The 18,602-nt window shown below is 47.1% G+C and overlaps 1 protein-coding gene across 1 annotated transcript in view; it reads left to right on the top strand.

Moving 5' to 3' along the window:
* Positions 1-1,745: 1,745 nt before the first annotated feature.
* The window catches only part of LOC130872021 (NADPH--cytochrome P450 reductase), a 44,033-nt gene continuing 27,176 nt past the window's right edge, over positions 1,746-18,602 (top strand). The window contains exon 1 of the mRNA XM_057765815.1: positions 1,746-1,863. The gene's annotated coding sequence lies outside the window, so the exon portion shown is untranslated. The remainder of the gene's footprint in view (positions 1,864-18,602) is intronic.

Here is an 18,602-nt window from a genome sequence, read left to right as displayed (position 1 = left end):
CTCAAGGCCAGTCTTGGCTGTATGGCCTGTTGGAGTCCATCTTGACTACATAAAGCTCTGGCTTGAAAAACAATAATGGAGTGGGGGTGGCGGCGCATATCCTTAATCCCAGCACTGGGGAGGCAGAGGCAGGGGATCTCTGAATTTGAGACCAGACTGGCTTACAGAGTGAGTTCCAGTACAGCCAGAAAGAAAGGAAAAAAGAAAAACAATAATAAAGCTTATATATATATATATATGAATGATTACACATTTAATGAAGATGGAGAGAGGTCTCTGAGAGAAATTGCTCACTGGTCCAAGAGGAATTTGTAGTAAAGCCTATCTTCTTCTAATTACTATTATTATTTGGAGACAGAGTCTCACTATATAGCTTTGGTTGACCTAGAGTTCTCTATGCAGGGCAGGCTGGTCTTGAACAAACAGAGATCCTCCAGCTTCTGCCTCCGCAGTGCTGGGTCACAGCAGAACATTAAAAAATTTTTATTGCATTTACTTTTTATTAGTGCGTGTGCAAGTGGCATACATGTGTCAGAGGGCAATCAGAGGGAGGGAGTTCTCTCCTTCCGCTGTTTGTCCCGAGCACAGACTGAGTCATCTTGAACAACAAGCACCTTTTACCCAGAGAGCCATCTTGGGTAACCTTTGCTAATAATAGTAACAGTCGTAAAGATAGTCTTTGCTGTCCAGAGCACTCACTCTTGTCCTTAGGAACAAAGATTGTTCAGTCACCCAATTCTCACGTTCCTGTTACCCCAAACCTGTAGGGGGCAGAGGTGGGATTCTTAATTTCAATACAGCTGAATTTTCTGTTCTTTTGATTTTTTTTTTTTTTTTTTTACGAGTAGCTCAGGCTGGCCCCAAACTCATTATGTAGCTAAGGGTGATTCTTCTGTTGCAGTCTTCTGAGTGCTGGGACTTGTTCCGCTTTGCTCCCTTTATGCAGTGCTGGGGATGGAATTCAAGGCTTCCTGCATGCTAGGTGAGCGCTGCACCAGCTGAGCTACATCTGCTATGCCTCTTTTTTATTTCTGAGGCAGGTCTCACTTGGTAGCCTATGCTCTCCTGGTCTTCAATTTTTAACAGCGTAGGCTGGTCTCCGACTCGGAATCCTCCAGCCTCAGCCTCCTGAGCGCTGGGATGACAAGGACGGCTGCTGGCATCCCGATTTCCAAACCTTGTTGCCTTCGCCTCTTCCCTAGCCACTTTCCTCCCTCAAGCCGGCTAACTTTCAAATCTCAGTCGGGGACTCCTGGGCCAACGGTGCCCGTATCAGCCTCTACACTATCAGCTGACAAAGACATGAGCTCGAGGCCAGCAGCAGGAGGCCACACGAGGTGACGCCCAGCCACGATCCCGCATTGACCCAAGAGAGCGGGTTCAGCTGCCAGGGGGAGAGACAGGGTCACGCAAGTACAAGCTGCCACAGCCTTGCACCCTTACCTCCGATCTAAGCCCAGGGATGGGCGGGGCCTCTTCGAGAGGGGCGTGGCGTAACCCAGGCACCAGTGCAAGGCCTGGGGGCGGGGCTTCTCTGAGGAGAGAAGTGAGGCGTGGCCTAGGAACGGAGAGCTCGACTTAGGGGCGGGGCTTTCCGAGCAGAGTTAAGGGGCGTGACCCACTGGGACCGTACCAAGAAGCGCAGATTTGGAAGGGGAGCAAAGGAAAGAAGGCCGTCCTCTAGAGCGCGCGCGTGCTGGCCTTGTGGGCGGAGTCTCGGCTGTGCCGGCCACGCCCCACCCCCTCAGCCTTCGGGAATGGTGGTAGCGCCCCAGTGGTGCGGGCTTGCGTCCGGCCCCAGTGCCTCAGAGATCTACCCGGCCGCGCGCGGTGTGTGAGCGAGTCGGTACCGAGGGGCGCTGGGTGAGTGAGGATTGGGGACTTCGGGGGAGGCTCCGCGATTCCGGGTCACCTCCTGTCGTTACGACTACCCGGCTGGTGACTCCGGGGAGGGTTTTTAGGCCGGATCTTCGCGCGTCTCACCCCGTGCGGAAGGCGAGACTTCCCACCTCGGCCCTTCTCTTGGGGTGGTGCTTCCTACCACGACCTAACCTGTCGTGGGGAGTATTGAGGGTCGTCGTTTCCCGACGCCTCCCTATAGCAACCTTCACCTGAGGGTCGGATCTTTGCATCTGCGGGTGGGGATCCGGTCCTCTCGACTCCTCTCTCAGGCAAAGCAACATTCCCTCTCCAAGCCTCAGTTTCCCCACCTGCGCGACGGGACTTTGGGGGCAGCAGATTATAAACCCACTCACATTAGAATGAGCTCTATGAGGAGAATAGGATCCGGCAGCAATCAGGTGGGCTCGCTGGAGGTAGCCTGGAGTCGTCCAGCTTGCATCCCTGGGGCAGTTACCCTCTCGGGACAGTGTCTGCGACACACCTTTGTCGGGCTCTCTTGAAGCAGCAGTGACACCCGGAGCTCTTGGGAGCAACTGGGTGAGAAGTCGAGATCTGCGGGACCGCAGGAGCGAGGCATCTTTCCGATACTTGACCTGGACTATCCCGTACCCGCTCCCCCCCCCCCCCCCAATTTTCTTTTCCCAAGACGATTCAGCGTTGTGTAAGCCAGTGAGTGCTCAGGATTGAGGATTTCAGGGACACTTCAGTGAAAGCGGCTGTGTGTTTGAAATAGAACCATAGAACTTCAGCGGCTAGCTCGGAGCCTAGCCATGCAGGAGAATAATGGAAACACAAAGGGAGGCTTAACTGGTGGGGACGGCCCTGGGTTTGAGTCTTGCCACTTTGGCAGGATACATACATCACTCTTTTGAGCTTCAGTTTTGGCTTTAGTGGTCCCACTGCTCTCCCCTAGGGTTGACTTGTTTTTGCTGTTTTGTGACCAGGTTTCATTATGCAGCCTAGGCTGCCCTGTGCCTGCCCTTGAACTGATTGATTCTCCTGTCAGCCTCCTGAAGACAAAAATTCTAGGTGTGAGCCTGGCGGTGGTGGCGCACGCCTTTAATCCCAGCACTTGGGAGGCAGAGGCAGGTGGATCTCTGTGAGTTCGAGGCCAGCCTGGTCTACAAAGGGAGTTCCAGGACAGGCTCCAAAGCTACAGAGAAACCCTGTCTCAAAAAACCAAAAAAAAAAAAAAAATTCTAGGTGTGTGTCACTTGGCCTGACCAGGGTTGTGACATTTTCAATATTCAGGAGATTGAAGCAGGAGAATGTTTGAATTCAAGGTCAGCAAGTTCCAAGTCAGCCAGGGCTGCACATCGAGACCCCAGCTCAGGAAGACTCTCTGAGAAGAAGAAAGAGCCTGGCCACTGGTATTGAGAACTGGGTTGTTCTTTGTAAACCAAGTGGTTATCTAGCCATGGAGATTTGTTCTTACTATACAGGGCAGTAACTCCTGGAGCTGATTGTAGCTTTGGTTCATTAACTGAACACAAACTTTACCCTCATAGATTCCCACTTGAATGGTAATCTTTGAATTGACTGCTCAGAGAACCCAGATAGTAAAGTCAGGAAACCCAGAATGGTCCACCTTCACGACAGTTACCGTAGCCACTTTATAGAGTTTTCACAGCCAGGTAGTGGTGGCACACACCTTTAATCCCCCCACTCAGGAGGCAGAGGCACTCTGTAAGTTCAAGGCCAGGACAGCCAGGGCTACACAGAGATACCCTGTCTGAGTTTTCACTTTCTTTGGAGAGTGAGTGGATCTTAACTTTTATACCCTCTGATGTGGGAGTTGCTCAGTCATTATCAAAAAGTGGCCGGAAAACAAGCCTGCACTGGAGAGAATAGGATCTTATAGTATCACCCTCACATCTGGAGAGAATAGGATCTTATAGTATTACCCTCACATCTGGAGAGAATAGGATCTTATAGTATTACCCTAACATCTGGCACTTGAGAAAATAAGAGGCAAGATCTAGGCTGGAAGATTCCAGAGTTGGACTTTGGTACCTGGAAATCATAGGCTTGATGTCAGTGTGGATACCTCAGGTGAAGACATCCTGGCAGTAGTTTATAAACACCCACAGGAGATGGATGTCTGTGGCCTGATAAACCATTTCACTCTGGGTTGAGGTTTTCTTAACTCCTTGAAAGTCAGGATCCACATCCATTGGGTAAGTCTCTATGTACTTAGCAGATTGTTTGGAAAGAACTGCCTGCCAAGAACAAAACATTTACTTACTAATCCATAAGTCATTTCAACATTGCAATTTTGAACCTTAGTTGTTTTGAGACAGGGTCTCAGGTCACCTAGACTGACCTTGAATCCTTGATCCTCCTGCCTCTGCCTCCTGTGTGCTGGGATTATAGATGTGCACCACCACTCCTGGCTCTAGTGTCTACTTCTTAGGGATTTTCCCCCTTTGTGAAACCTTACACAACTGTCACACTGTCTTTGTAAGAGGCTCCAGCAGCATCCTTGGCCGGTGTGTAATCACTTCACACCCCAAGCCAGGCCTCTGGGCCTCAACTGAGGGAGCCATAACTTTCCTTAGTTTATTTTTTCTTTATCGGCTTTTCATACAGGTATGAAATCTATTGTGTATTGGGCATATTCCTTCACACACATACCCATACATTTTTACTTTTTCTTTTCCCATTTGCCCTGTGCCTGACAAGCACTCTACCAACCCACTCAAGGCTTGAGGGCATGGTAAGATCTTGTTTCAAAAAAGGAAAGAATAGAACCAATAGCACAAAGCAGGACTGAGTTCATATCCTCTTGTATGTCTTACTGCACATTACAGTAAAAGAAACAAGTAGTGTGTATCTTCTATAAACAGGGAATACCACTTCATAGGGTTTTCTTTCTTTCTTTCTTTCTTTCTTTCTTTCTTTCTTTCTTTCTTTCTTTCTTTCTTTCTTTTTTTTTGTCCCTCTCTATTGTTTGTTTTGTGACAAGGTCTTGTCACAAAACCTTGACTGACCCAGAACTACGTGTATAATCCAGGCTGACTTCAAACTTGTAGCAATCCTCCTGCCTCATCCTCCCAAGTGTTGGGTTTACAGGGGATATATCAGCTCCCTGGTGCCAAATCCTCATTATTTTTATTTATTCCACATGGGCTGCAGCGCAAAGCTCATCTTTCATCTGGACTCGCTGCACTGCTGGGCCAAAGGTAGCTTATCTGCTGGGATAAGCCACAGGTACATGCCAAGCTTTGATTTCTACATCAGTAAAGCTGGGGAAAGAATCTCTGTTCCATCAGTCTCCCGGATTAGCTCAGAAGCTTGCATAATTTTTATTTTAATTAATTAGTTTAATTTTTGTTATTTGTTTTTCTCATGCAGTGGATGGCCTTGAATTCCTAGTCCTTCTGCCTCCATCTTCCACAGGTTAGGTTTTTTTTTTTTTCTTTCTTTCTTTCTTTCTTTCTTTCTTTCTTTCTTTTTTTAATAATAAGTCCTTGTCTCTAAGTAGCAATCCTCCTGCCTCAGTCTTAAGAGTGATGGGTTTCCAGGTATGCCCCACCATACCCAGGTAGAAGGTAGCTGTTGAATCTTGCTGTTCTTGGTAGGCTTAGGTCCCCATGGAATGACACTTCAAAGGCCCAAGGGTTCAGCTCCTTGAGAACCTTGCTGGGGACAGAAGCAAACAGAAAACTGAATATGTATGGCAGAATAAGCCAAATTTATCCCTGAGGTGACAGATGAGAGGTGCTTTGTAGTGTTGAGCGCTCAGTGGCCACATGGAACAGAACAGAGCAATGAAGCGTGCAAGAGGAGCGGCCTTGGGAGGCCGGGAACTGTGCCAGGCTCTAGGCAGCTAGTACCACTGAGTCTTTCTGTGTCAGTTTCTCATTGACCTGAAGCTGGCTGATATGGCTGGGATGGCTGGCCTGCACGTCCCAGGGATCCACCTGTCTTTGCTTTCTCAGCACCAGGGTTTACAAGTGCATGTCAGCAAGCTGGCTGGTTTTGTTTGTTTGTTTAAGCTAAGTTTTAGAAATTGAAACACTTTACCAACTGAACCATTTCCCCAGTCCTTGTTTCTTGGGCTATTTTTTTTTTTAAAATTATATTTATTTATGGGATAAGGGCATACGTTCTAAATACTATGTCAGAGAACAGCATGGAGGACCCAGAGATCAAACTCAGGTCATCTGTTGTGGTGGCGCATACCTTTACCCTCTGAGCCTCCTCACTTCCCTCTTCGAGTTACAGAGTCTTCTGCTGTAGCCCAGGCTGGCCTGGGATTCACTGCGTAGCCCAGGCTGGCTTTGAGCTCAACACAATCCTCTTACTTTAGCCTATAAAATGCTAGGAAGCCAGAAGAGGGCATCGGATCTCCTGGAACTAGAATTCAGAAAGTTGTGGGCTACCTGGCATGGGTGCTGGGAACCAAGCACAAGTGCCTTTAATTGTTGAGCTATCTCTCTAGCCTCCTCATCCCCGCTTTTAAAATTGAAATTTCATTCATTCTCTGACCATGAAAACACAAACATTTCACCTTTAATAGATAATCTGATGTTTTATTTTCTGTTTTATTGTCAGGTGACATAACTGCCTTGCTCACTGAGCCATCTTCCTTCCCCACTTACTTCAAGTTTTTGTTTTGTTTTTCAGGACAGGGATAGCCCTGGCTATCCCTGAACTTTCTTTGTAGACCAGGCTGACCTTGAACTCACAGAGATCCTCCCTCCTCTGCCTCCACTTCCCCAGCTCTTATTTCAGTTTTAAGGTATATCTTAGATGGAGACCAATCTCAGAATTATCTTTTGATTGGCATACTGGTCTAGGATCTTCTGGTCTCCTTTGTATACTACAGCTAAGGGAACTCTACCTGTGATTTCCAGAAACTCAGCAGCTTCTGACTGGGGATGTGGCTCAGTAGGTACAGTGCTCACCTAGCATGCATGAAACCCTGGGTTCCATCCCCAGCACTGCATGTCATAGGACCCTGTCTCACAAAAGGAGAGAAGGAAGGAAGGGAAGGAAGAAAGGATAAAGGATTATTAGAGAGCACTCCAGGCTATGCTACCTTGACAGTGATCTGTTCTGAGAGTGGACAGGAGATAGCCTGTGGTAGGCAATAATCATGGTGAGTTTGGCTTTGGCCCGCCTGATTGTATAACAGGGAGAATAATAGACAAGGTGTGCTTGCTAAGGTGGAACTTACGTCATTTTACTTGCAAGTGGAGTTACAGATGGTATTGAGTCATTTGACTTTATGTCCCCTGGTCATAGCTTCAGTGTCTGTGGCCCTTCCCAGCCTGACCTCTTCCCAGAGTTCAGTCTCCACATCATCTCTTCCTGAGGTGGTTCGTGTTCATAACACCATGAACTTGTAAGACTTTGATCTTCACAGTGTGTGTGTATTGCATGCTGACTCTGTTGTATAAAGGTTCACAAGACCGGGTAGATACACACAAACTCTCGGTAACCTTCCCAGCACACGCATGCAATGATTGAGGGTCACCCGGGGTCAGTTTTCAAAACAGCAAACAGAGATGAAGGCCCTCAGATACACAGATTGTATCAGCCAATTGTGCCAGGCACCTCTGAGGTGGGGCTGAGGCAGGTACACATTCCAAACATCGCAGAGTTTCCTGACCTGCGTTTGTGGTCTGGTGAAGAAAGTTATGTGCTGGCTTTGCTTACGGGTTCAGCGCCTTTCTGATTGTTTATGAAACCACAGTATCACCTGGACAGGTCCCTTATATAATTTGATTTGAGAACCGGGAGTATAGCTTAATGGAGGAGAGTGTGTCTGTCATGGGTTTGCTCACTGGTATTTCATTCGTGTGTGTGTGTGTGTGTGTGTGTGTACATTTGCCATGGTATGTGTGTGGAAGACAAAGGGACAGCATTGTGAAGTTGATTCTTAATTATGTCGATCCTGGGGATTGAACTCAGCTCTTCAGATTTGGCAACAAGCACCTTTTCTCACTGACCCATCTCAGTGGCCCCTAAAACAGTATTCTTGCGGGGAACTGGGGCTGTCCCTCAGCACTGGAACACTTACCTGCTGTGTTGGAAGGTCCTGGGGTTCCATCCCCAGTACCATAACGCTAAATCAAGTTCTTGCAATATGATCTGGAGTTCACATAGTACTTCAGCAGCCATAAGCTGCCACCAACATGGTCTCTGTTCCTGACAGTGGCCCAGCCATCTTTCTGTTCCTGGCCCCCAGAGTTCTCAAGGACAAATGCTACCTTCCCCTTTCCCTTTTATTCCGGGTCTGCAGCTGCCATTACATCTTGTCTGGTTTTGGTCTTCAAATCTTTTCTGTGATTGCATGGTCTTACAGTAGCTGTTGTGTTGGTCCTCAAATTGACCTCTTTTTTTTTTTTAAGTATTATTTATTGAGATAGGGTCTCACATAGCCCAGGCTAGTCTTAAACTTGCTCTGTAGCCAAGACTGCCTTTGAACTGCTGATCCTTCTGCCTTCACCTCTGGGATTACAGGCACTTCCTGCCTTGCCTCACTCGGATGCTGCTTTTTCCCACCCCTTGTCCACTTTGCTTAAGAATTTTTGTGCATCCAGAGGCAGAGGCGGGTGGACCTCTGTGAGTTTGAAGCCAGTCTGGTCTACAGAGTGAGTTCCAGGACTTCCAGAGCTGTTACACAGAGAAACCCTGTCTCCAAAAACAAAAACAAAGATTTTTGTGTATGTGTTTTCAGGGAGGTACTGGAGGCATGAAATCGAGAACTCATGTGTGCCGGTACATTCTCTACCTTTAATCCATACCCACAGCCTTGCTCAAGAGTTTAAACCACTCTCCTTATCTGCTGAATACATGTTTTTTTTTTCTGTGTTTACCTTTTATTAAGTAGCCAGTAACTAAAGGAGTCTAACCAGGCATGTAGCTTATTTCTGTAATCCTAGCCCTTGACTGGGGTAGGAGGACTGCAGGTCCGAGTCTGGCCTGGACTACATAGTTAGACAGACAGTGTCACATAATGTGAAATGAAAACTTTGTACCCCGGTGGCAATATAGTTGGAATGGCAGGTGAGTTCAGTGAGAACAGAGAACTTGCAGTTATCTCTGTGAGGATAAGCCAGTGCCCGGAGCAGCACCAGACATAGGATGATAAGCACTCAGATGATAGTATAGAGGAGTGTAATGAATGAATATGATCATTCTCCCAAGAATATTGCTCATCTTTGTCCTGTGTGTTGACTGAGCCCAAATGTCCAATTAAGATTGTTATTCTAAGGTAGAGTAGCTATGAAATTTTATTTTTATTATTTTATTTATTTAGAGGCAGGGCTTTGCTGTGTAGCCCTGACTGTCCTGGAACTCTCGCTGTAGACCAGGCTGACCTTGAACTCAGAGATCAGCCTGCTTCTGCTTCCAGAGTGTTGGGTTTAAAGATGTGTGCTGCCACTGCCCAGCTATTTTTAATTTTTATATTAAAATTGTATGTATGTATGCATGTATATGTACATGTGAGGGCATCAGATCCCCTGCAGCTGGAGTTACAGGTGGTGTGAGCTAGCGAATGTGGGTGCTGGGAAGTGAACCTGGGTCCTCTGGAAGAGCAGCATGTGCTCTTAACTGCTGAGCCTTTTATCATCACAACAACTAGAAAATAACAAATGCACACGAAGTATTTGTAAGTTTATTGAATCCCACACGCTCTTCCAGCAAAACCAAGAGCTTAGCAGAACCTGGGAGGAAGTAGTTAGTTGTATCAGATGATAATCAAGAGAAACTCTTGGGCTGGAGAGACTGCTCGGCAGATGAGAGTTCTGGCTGCTCTTCCAAAAGACTGGCTTCAATTTCCCAGCACCCACATGGCAGCTCACAACTGTTTGTGACTCCAGCTGCAGGGGAGGCAACCCTCTCACACAGACATAGATGCAGGCAAAACACTAATGCACATAAAACAAAAATAAATCCTTTAAGAAAGAGAGGAACTCTTGCGACTGAGTGTGAAACTCAGCGCAGCGCCTCCTGGCGGTCAAGGCGAAGGAGTGTGGGACGCACAGCTGACAGTAGAAGGCACAAGGCAAGTAGGTCCCTCACCTGATGTGCCTTTCCTGGGCCTTCCTTTGTGTGAGGATCATTGGCACTGGCAGCTAGCAACAGCCCGGTGCTCAGCGTTCACAGAGCACTTAGTGCCTGCCAGGCGGACTCAGATCTGGGATTGTGCGTATGTGGGATGGAAGGTGTTAACAGTGGAGGTCGAGTCGTGGATAGAGCATTCCAAAGAGCACAGGGGTAGGGAGCTGCAGAGGTGGCCCAGTTCTCAGCACCCACATCCTTCGGCTTACAGCCGCCTGTAACTCCAGCTCCAGAGGATCCGATGTTCTCTACTGACCTCCCATATAAGTACCTGTATACAAACAAACACATATACACAGAGTTAAAAATAGAATAAAAGAATTTTAAAGAAAGAAGGGAGGACTGGTACCCACAGGGTACCCTACCTAGACCTGTGTAGATGAAGGGATGAGGCCTCAGGCTCAGTCAGAACTCTATAAGGGTAAAGCTCTGGGGATGGGAGAAAGAGGGCAGAGTCAGAATGGTACCTTGTGACAAGCAGGGTTCCGGCTTGGGGATCTGGGGCGGTGAGTGGGAAGAGATGCTTTGCTCCAGTTGGAGGTGTTAGGTGCTCAGTCCCTCCCACATGCACCCTCTTGCCCTTCTGCTGGAAGAGCACTTTGCTTCCCTGCCTTTGTGTGATGGTTTGAATCAAGGACACTAATCCAGGATCTCTCTCTCTCTCTCTCTTGTTTTTTTCAAGACAGGGTTTCTCTTTGTAGCCCTGGTTGACCTGGAACTTACTCTGTAGATCAGGTTGGCCTTGAACTCAAAGATCTGCCTGCCTCTGCCTCCTGAGTGCTGGCATTAAAGACATTTGCCGCCGCCATCACCCGGTGCTCTGCCCTCTTTTTGCTTTTCTGTTTTGAAACAGGGTTCTAGTAAGTTGACCAGCTAGACTTGAACTGTGTAGAGCAAGCTGGCCTCAGTCTCGCAGCCATTCTGCACCTGCCCTCTGAAGTAAGTAGTTGTCCATCAGGAGTTGTGTTTTATTTGTTTATTTATTTTATGGATATGGGTTTGTCTGTGTATATGTTTATGTCTGTATACTACATGTGTGCAGTGCCTTATGGGACTAGAAGAGAGCATCAGGACCCAGGAACAGGAGTTACAGTTATAAGGTGCCATGTAGGTCCTGGGAATCAAGCCTGGGTCCTCTGCAAGAGCAGCAAGTGCTCTTAATCACTGAGCTAGATCTCTGGCTTCCCATCTTGGTTTTTTTTGACGCATGGTCTCTCATTGACCTGGGGCTTACCACTGAGGTTAGACTGACTGACCAGTGAGCTCTAGAGACCCCTCCAGCCTGTAACTCCTGCTCCAAGGGATCTCATCTCACGGCCTCTCCTGGCCTCCCTGGACACTTGAACTCACACACATACACATAGTTGAACATGAAATAAGTAGTTTTAAAAATACTACTTTAAATGGAGAATGTGATTTGAACACTCTTTACACGGGTCCTGGGGAGGGGACCCAGGCCCTCGTGTTTACAAGGCAAGCAGTTTACTGACTGAGTCACCCCCAGCCCCAGCTCTTTAATCTCCTCTAGTGTTACCCTTACAGGAGCTTGCATAATGTCAGATTTCTCTCCATTTCTCACCAAGCTTTCCTGATGTTCTCATCTTACATAACCACACTAAAATGATCCAGAACCGGAAGTAGTGCTGGTACAGAGTGATTAAGTCAGACACTGACAGACTCCTCTGTGAAGGGCCAGATAGTACATTCTCGAAACTTGTGTGCTGTAATGTCTGACAGCTGAGCAACTGTTGTTTTATTTAGCAAGAAGGCAGCCGTAGGTGGCGTGTGAGTGAATGGATATGGCTGTGCATTCCATAAAAGTATTTGAGCAAGTAGGCAGTGGGCTCTGAACATGGGCCAGAGCCTGCTAACGCCTGGAGATGCCCCACTAGAATGGCACCCCGTTCTCAGCTCTAAACATCTGCTGTGATGGCTAATCTTTACTGTCACCTCCTTAGACTCTAGGGTGCCCAGGAGATGGGCCTCTGGCTATGCCTGTGAGGCTTGTCTTATGTCATAGGTGTGGGAAGACCCATCTTGACTGTGGGGCTGGAGAGATGGCTCAGTGGTTAATAATGTTTACTGCTCTTGCAGAGGACCTGAATTCAGTGCCCAGCAACCAGATCAGGCAGCTCACAGCAGCTTGTAACAAGGGCTCCAAGTGACCTCACAGCCTCTTCTGATTTTGAACATCTGAACTCATGCACACATGACCACACATATACACATAATTTAAAATAAAATAAATGCATGTTTTTTAAATGCTACTTTAAAATGGAGAAAGAGAACTGAACACTGCATTCATTTCTGGCTTCCAATTACGGGCATCTTTGACCAGCTGCTTCATTGTGTAACCCGGGGCTGGCCTTGAACCCGTGCTGATCTGCCTGCCTCAAACTCCCAGGTACTTAGATTAGAAACCTGAGTCACCACACTGAACTAGTTACCTGGTTTACTAGCTGGCCTTTGTGTTTGCCATCCTATCTCTTTGTCACCTGCCATCTTGTATTTCTTTGGTCAAGAAACCCACAGTGGCATTTGGAGCTGATTTTAGACTCACCCAATCAGGAGCTGGGCCTTCTTATCTGGCCTATGTATTTTGGACAAGGAGTATCTTCCCCCAAGAAAGGTAAAGGTCACACTCTGGCTTGGTCTGTCCTTTCTTCTGGGTCGCAGGTCCCTGGCCTCCTTGAACTGTTCTCTGAAGTTCATAGCTGGCTTTCTTGCTCTCCTAGGCTCCTGTCTCTCCACAGTACGAGTATGCCTTAACCATGAAGGGCTGCTGGGAAGCAGTTGCTTTTTCACAGTTCATTTGACAGTAAGTCAGAAGCCTTAGAAATACTCCCTTTGGTTCGGATTTGTGTGTGTTTGTATGAGTGTGGTGTACTTATATACGTGTGTGCATTTGTATGTGTTTGTGTATCTCACTGTGTTTCTGTGTATGTGTGCACAAATGTGTTTATATGTATAAGTGTCTCTGTGTATGTATATGTGTATCTGTGTACTACTGTTCATATGTATTTCTGAGTGTTGTCTGAGTATGTATGTATGGGTATGTGTCTCTGTGTTAATGTGTATGTTTATGTATGTGCCTCTGTTTATATGCATGCATTTATATGTGTATCAGTGTGTCTGTCTCTATGTGTCTGACATGAGTCCCTGTGTCTGTATGTATGTGCATGTGTGGTGCATCTGTCTATGTCTCTGTGTATATGTGTGTCTGAGAGACAGAGTGAACTGATGTTGGGGATGGAGCCCAGGATCTCACACAGTATTCAGTCACTGAACTTTACCCCTTCCATGTTTGTTTCCTACATAAATTTCAGGCCATTTTCTCCCATAACCACAGTGCAGTGAATTCACATCAAGAGAAGAACACTGTGCATGAGCTATCAATCACAGCCCGTCATTTCTTTTATAGCAGAAGTCTGCTTTCCAGTCTAAGGTCACTTGCTAGACCTAATTTACTACTCATCCCCTTTGATCTGGAGGAGCTTTTCTTTGTCTTTCACGACCTTGACATTTTTCAGAAAATAGGGCCGTGTTTTTGTGGTCAGTTTGGATTCATGTGGGTGTCTTCTCATGGTAAAATTCCAGTTAGGTATGCCACTGCTGGGCTGCTCTGTCAGCCTCTGTCTGCTGATTGTTTTCAAGCCAGCCATGTTCTCAGCTGTGAAATTCTCCCCTTTGTTAGTTTAGTTTTTGAGTCAGGGTCTCTCTACATAGCCCTGGCTGTCCTGGAACTTACTATGTAGAACAGGCTGGCCTCTAACTCACAGAGATCCGTCTGCCTCTGCCTCCTGAATGCTGGGGTGAAAAGCATGTGCACCACCATGTCAGGTTTCAGATTTCCCTTTGTTGTCAGGAATCTTATTAATCATCAGAGGTCTGTGTTGGGGCCGGAAGTTGATGTCTGCTGTCTTCTTTGGTGGCTCTCTGCTTTGCTTTTGGAGTCAAGGTCTCTCATTGAATCTGGCTCCTCAGTTGGCTACCCTTGCTGGCCGTTTATCCCCCAGCATCCTCTGTCTCCCCCCCAGTGCTGAGATTGCAGACACGCATTGCCAAGTCCAGCTTGTGACATGTTGCACAGTCAGCACTTTCCCCGATTCTACAAGCTCTAGTGCTCATGGTTGGTCACAGCAGTCACAGCTTGCGATTTGGGTGTGGCTTTGTGTCTCCCCGTGAATCGTGTATTGAAAGCTGAGCCTCTGCTGTCCTGATGTTGGCATTTTGGGGGGGGGGTGCTATTGCAGGTGACTGAGTCACTAAGGGTGCTACCTTCAGGAAAAATTTAAAAATAGATTTATTTTATTTATTTATTTATTTTATTTATTTTTGGTTTTTCGAGACAGGGTTTCTCTGTGGTTTTGGAGCCTGTCCTGGAACTAGCTCTTGTAGACCAGGCTGATCTCGAACTCACAGAGATCCACCTGCCTCTGCCTCCCAAGTGCTGGGATTAAAGGCGTGCGCCACCACCGCCCGGCGATTTATTTTATTTTTAAACTACGTGTGTGGATATGTGCACGTGAGTGTAGTGTCGACAGAATCCAGAAGAGGGTGTTGGATCCCCTGGAGCTGGAGTTACTGGGATGATAGACCTGAGCAAGAGGGAGAGGGAGATAATCCCATCTTTCTGTGATTCATCACTGACTGTCTGATGGACAGTTGTCACGTGTTTGGGCAGTCTTTCTGTGAAGGTTTTCAAGGGCGGCATAGCGTTCCGTTGTTCATGTTGGAAGCAGAGGCATCCAGGGTGAACATGCTGCCAGGCCGAGTAGCAGACACCTTCCAAGCAGAGAATCACTGCATCCAAGAACCCTCTCTTTCTCTCTCTCCCTCCCCATAAGAACATAGCTTTAGAGCTAGACATGAGGACTCACGCCAGGAGCCCCAGCATTTGAGAGCAAAGAGCACTTGCCTGGTATTCTTCAGTGAGGGGTTGAGATCTTGACTTGGCAGTAAGATTACTTGCCTAGTTTTTGGTACACATGAAGTATTTATTTCTTTATCTTTTACCTTTATTTATTTGTTTCATTTATCTCTGTGTGTCTAAATGAGTGTGGGTGTCCTTGTGGCAATCATAGGGGTCTGTTCTCTCCTGCCACCCCCAGTGTGGAATGGATGGAATGGGTGTAAGTGCCCTCGCCCACTGAGCCATCTTGCCCGCCGAAGTGTTTCTGACAACAAGTACTGTATCTCGGCATGGTGATGCATGCCCGATGTGCATAGGAGACAGAGGCAGGCGGATCCCTTGAGCTCAAGGCCAGCCTAGTCTGCAGAGTGAGGTCCAGGACAGTCAGGGCTACACAGAGAAACCTATCTCAAAAACCAAAACAAAGCAAAGCAACAACAAAACAAGTCAAAGTGTAACTAAGTATGTCAATCAGCCTTTGGTAGGGGAATGTATCTGAATGTATATATATATATATATATATATATATATATATATATATATATATATTATGGTTTTTATTTACAGGGTGGGGGGCAGGAAAGGTAAATTGTAAAGAGAAAATGACCCACATAGGGTGAGAGTCTGGCTGGAGTTTTTATTCTTAAACCTGTAATTTTTTTTTTTTTTTTAAAGGAAAATGTCATATGTGAGATCAGAGGACAGCTTGTGGGAGTGGGGTTTTTCCTTCCACCATGTGTGTCCCCAGAATTATTTGAGCTCATCAGACTTTTTCCTTGCAGGCTGGAATCTGTAACTTCTGACCAGAGGAGGGGCACTTAGCTTCAAGGGGGCGACCCACGTGTGGAGGTTGGAATGTCACTCAGCAGAAAGGGTGGTGCTGGGACCGGAAGGACTGCTGCCCGGAATTCCTTCCTGTTTGCCAGGAGGAGCAGGTCCTTTGTTCCTGGAGATTCAGCAGGGCACAAAAAGTCCCTAATGCAAACACTTTGGAGGCAGTGGGCAGAACAGGCTGTTTATTTCCCCTGTGCAGTCTCTTAGAGCTACATGGCACAGGCTGTTCCTGGGGCTGGTGTTTCATTTTTGTTTTGGTTATATTTTTGTTGTTGTTGTTATTGGTGTTTGTGTGTGTGTGTGTTGCCTGGAGAGCCCATCGAGTCCTGGAGCTTGAGTTAGAGGTTGTTGTGAGCTGCTCAACGTGACGGTGACAAACACGTCCTCTGCAGGAGCTGTGCATGCTCTCAACCACTGAACCGGCTCGCCAGCCTCCCCTGGGACCCATGTTTTAACTAAAGAAGTTAGTGTCTTTCTTTTTCTTCTACCCTTCCTGAGCCCTTAGGATCTGCCATGGGCTTATGTGTCACTGTGCCCATTGCTTGCCCTGTCTTCTAAGCTCTTTGTTTCCTGCGCAAGGTCTTACTCTAGCCCAGCTGACCTAGAACTCACTCTGTAGCCCAGATTGCCTCAACTCAAAGCGATCTTCTTCCCTCAGCCTCCCAAGCACCATTTTGTCTATTTTGCTCTTGTTTAACTGTGTGTATAGGAGAGATTAGGGATGGATGGATGGATGTAGAGAGTGATAGGGAGGTTCCTTTTGTTTGTGTGTGTATGTGTGCTCGTGTGTACCCGGTGGTGTTTCTCAGCTACCATCTGTCTTGTTTTCTTGCACTTGCATGTAAGCCCCAAGGAGGCCAAAAGAGGGTGTCAGATCTCCTGGAGTTGGAGTTACAAGCATTTGAGAGCTGCTTGACATGGGTGCTGTGAACCCTACCTGGTCCTCTGGAAGGGCAGGAAGTGTTTCTAACCACTGAGCCATCTCTCCAGCCCCTATACTTTGTTTTTTGATAAGGCTCTTTCACAGGCCTGGAACTTGCCAAGTAGGCTGATTGGCCAGGGAGCATTCTGTGCTGAGATTATAAGTGCAGACAACCACACGCAACACTTTTTGTTTTTTTGTTTTGTTTTGTTTGTTTGTTTTTTAAGACAGGGTTTCTCTCACTGGCCCTGTCTGTCCTGGAACTCACTCTGCAGACTAGACTGGCCTCGAACTCACAGAGATTCACCTGCCTTTGTCTCCCAAGTGCTGCAATTAAAGGCGTGCATCACTACTGCCAGGCTTTGTTTTATATTTTTTTGTTTTATTTGTTTGTTTGCTTTTTTTTTTTTTTTTTTTTTTTTTTTTTTTGGTTTTTCGAGACAGGGTTTCTCTGTAGCTTTGGAGCCTGTCCTGGAACTCCCTTTGTAGACCAGGCTGGCCTTGAACTCACAGAGATCCACCTGCCTCTGCCTCCCAAGTGCTGGGATTAAAGGTGTGCGCCATCACCGCCCGGCTGTTTGTTTGCTTTTTGAGACAGGGTCTCTCTTTGTAGCTCTGGCTGGCTTGGGATTCACTGTGTAGACCAGGCTAGCCTCAAACTCCCAGATATCTTCCTGCCTCCACCTCCTGAGTTTTGCTATTATTACAGGTGTACACCACATGCTGGGCTTATGCAGTGCTGGGGATGGGACCAAGGGCTTCCTGTACCCTGGGCAAGTGCTCTACTTACTGAGCCACACCACCAGCCCTAGCCCAAGCCCACCCCTTCCTCTGGACTTGGTTAACTGCATGTGTGGACAAAGACTGATTTCTGCTAAGTCATGCATGCCTTCACTGGTGCCTCTGGTGGCCACCTTCCCCTTTAGCCATGTGTCAGTCATACGGTTCCATATTAAGCCCTGTTATGTGGGGGAAAGGCCACCATTGGTCACTTGGCTAAAAAAACGTTCTCTGGGATGCTAAAGTCAAGTCCAGGGTCAGGAGCTATAGACACCGAACTTCCTGCAGTGCACTTCTCATCTGGACACTGCTCACCCAGTTCTGTTTCCTCGGGGCTCTGAGACCTCTAAGGTCCCTCCGTCTGGCCTTGGACTTTTGTCAAAGCTCAAGTTTACCCCTGTCCTTCTCTGGCTCCTCACTCAACTCTCACCATATTCCAACCAGTCTGACGAGTTTGTACTTCCTGGTCTGTCAGTAAAGACGTGCAGATTGCCCCAGCTAGCCTGGAACTTGCTATTGCAGTCCAGGTTGGCCCCTGGCAGTGTTTGGTGTGCGCCATCACCCCCCCCCCACACACACACACACATACACACACATACCTAGATTGTCATCTTGGTATTTGCCTGTTTTGAATTTCAGGTGATCAGTCACTTCCAATGAGATGTTATAAGAAAGTCATCAATTGTATAATGAAGTGGGTTTTTTAATGTGGGACCTTCCTGGACTAGGGGTTGTAACTCAGTACACATTTGCCTAGAATTCCCCAGTGAGCCATTGGAGGGGTGGCTGAGTGACACAGTGCTTGTCACAAGGCCCTGGGTTCCATTCCTAACAAAAAAGAGGGGTTTTCTTTGTGCTCATGTCTAGATCTGAGAACTCTGTCAAAACTGTGGTTTGAGCTCAGAAGAAGAGAGGATTTTTATTGTTGTTTTTGACATTTTAAAATTATTCCTATTTTATGTGCACTGTTTTTTTTGTTTGTTTGTTTTTTGTTTTTTTTTGTTTTGTTTTGTTTTTTTGCCTGCATGTCTGTGTGAGGGTGCCGGATCCCTTGGAACTGGAGTTACAGATAGTTGTGAGCTGCCATGTGGGTGCTGGGAATTGAACCTGATCCTCTGGAAGAGGAGCCAGTGCTCTTAACTGCTGAGTCATCTCTCCAGCCCAGTTTTTGTTTGT

The sequence above is a fragment of the Chionomys nivalis genome, chromosome 3, assembly GCF_950005125.1.
Source record: "Chionomys nivalis chromosome 3, mChiNiv1.1, whole genome shotgun sequence".
Classification (NCBI taxonomy): Eukaryota; Metazoa; Chordata; class Mammalia; order Rodentia; family Cricetidae; genus Chionomys; species Chionomys nivalis.
This window is presented reverse-complemented; position numbering and strand designations above follow the sequence as displayed.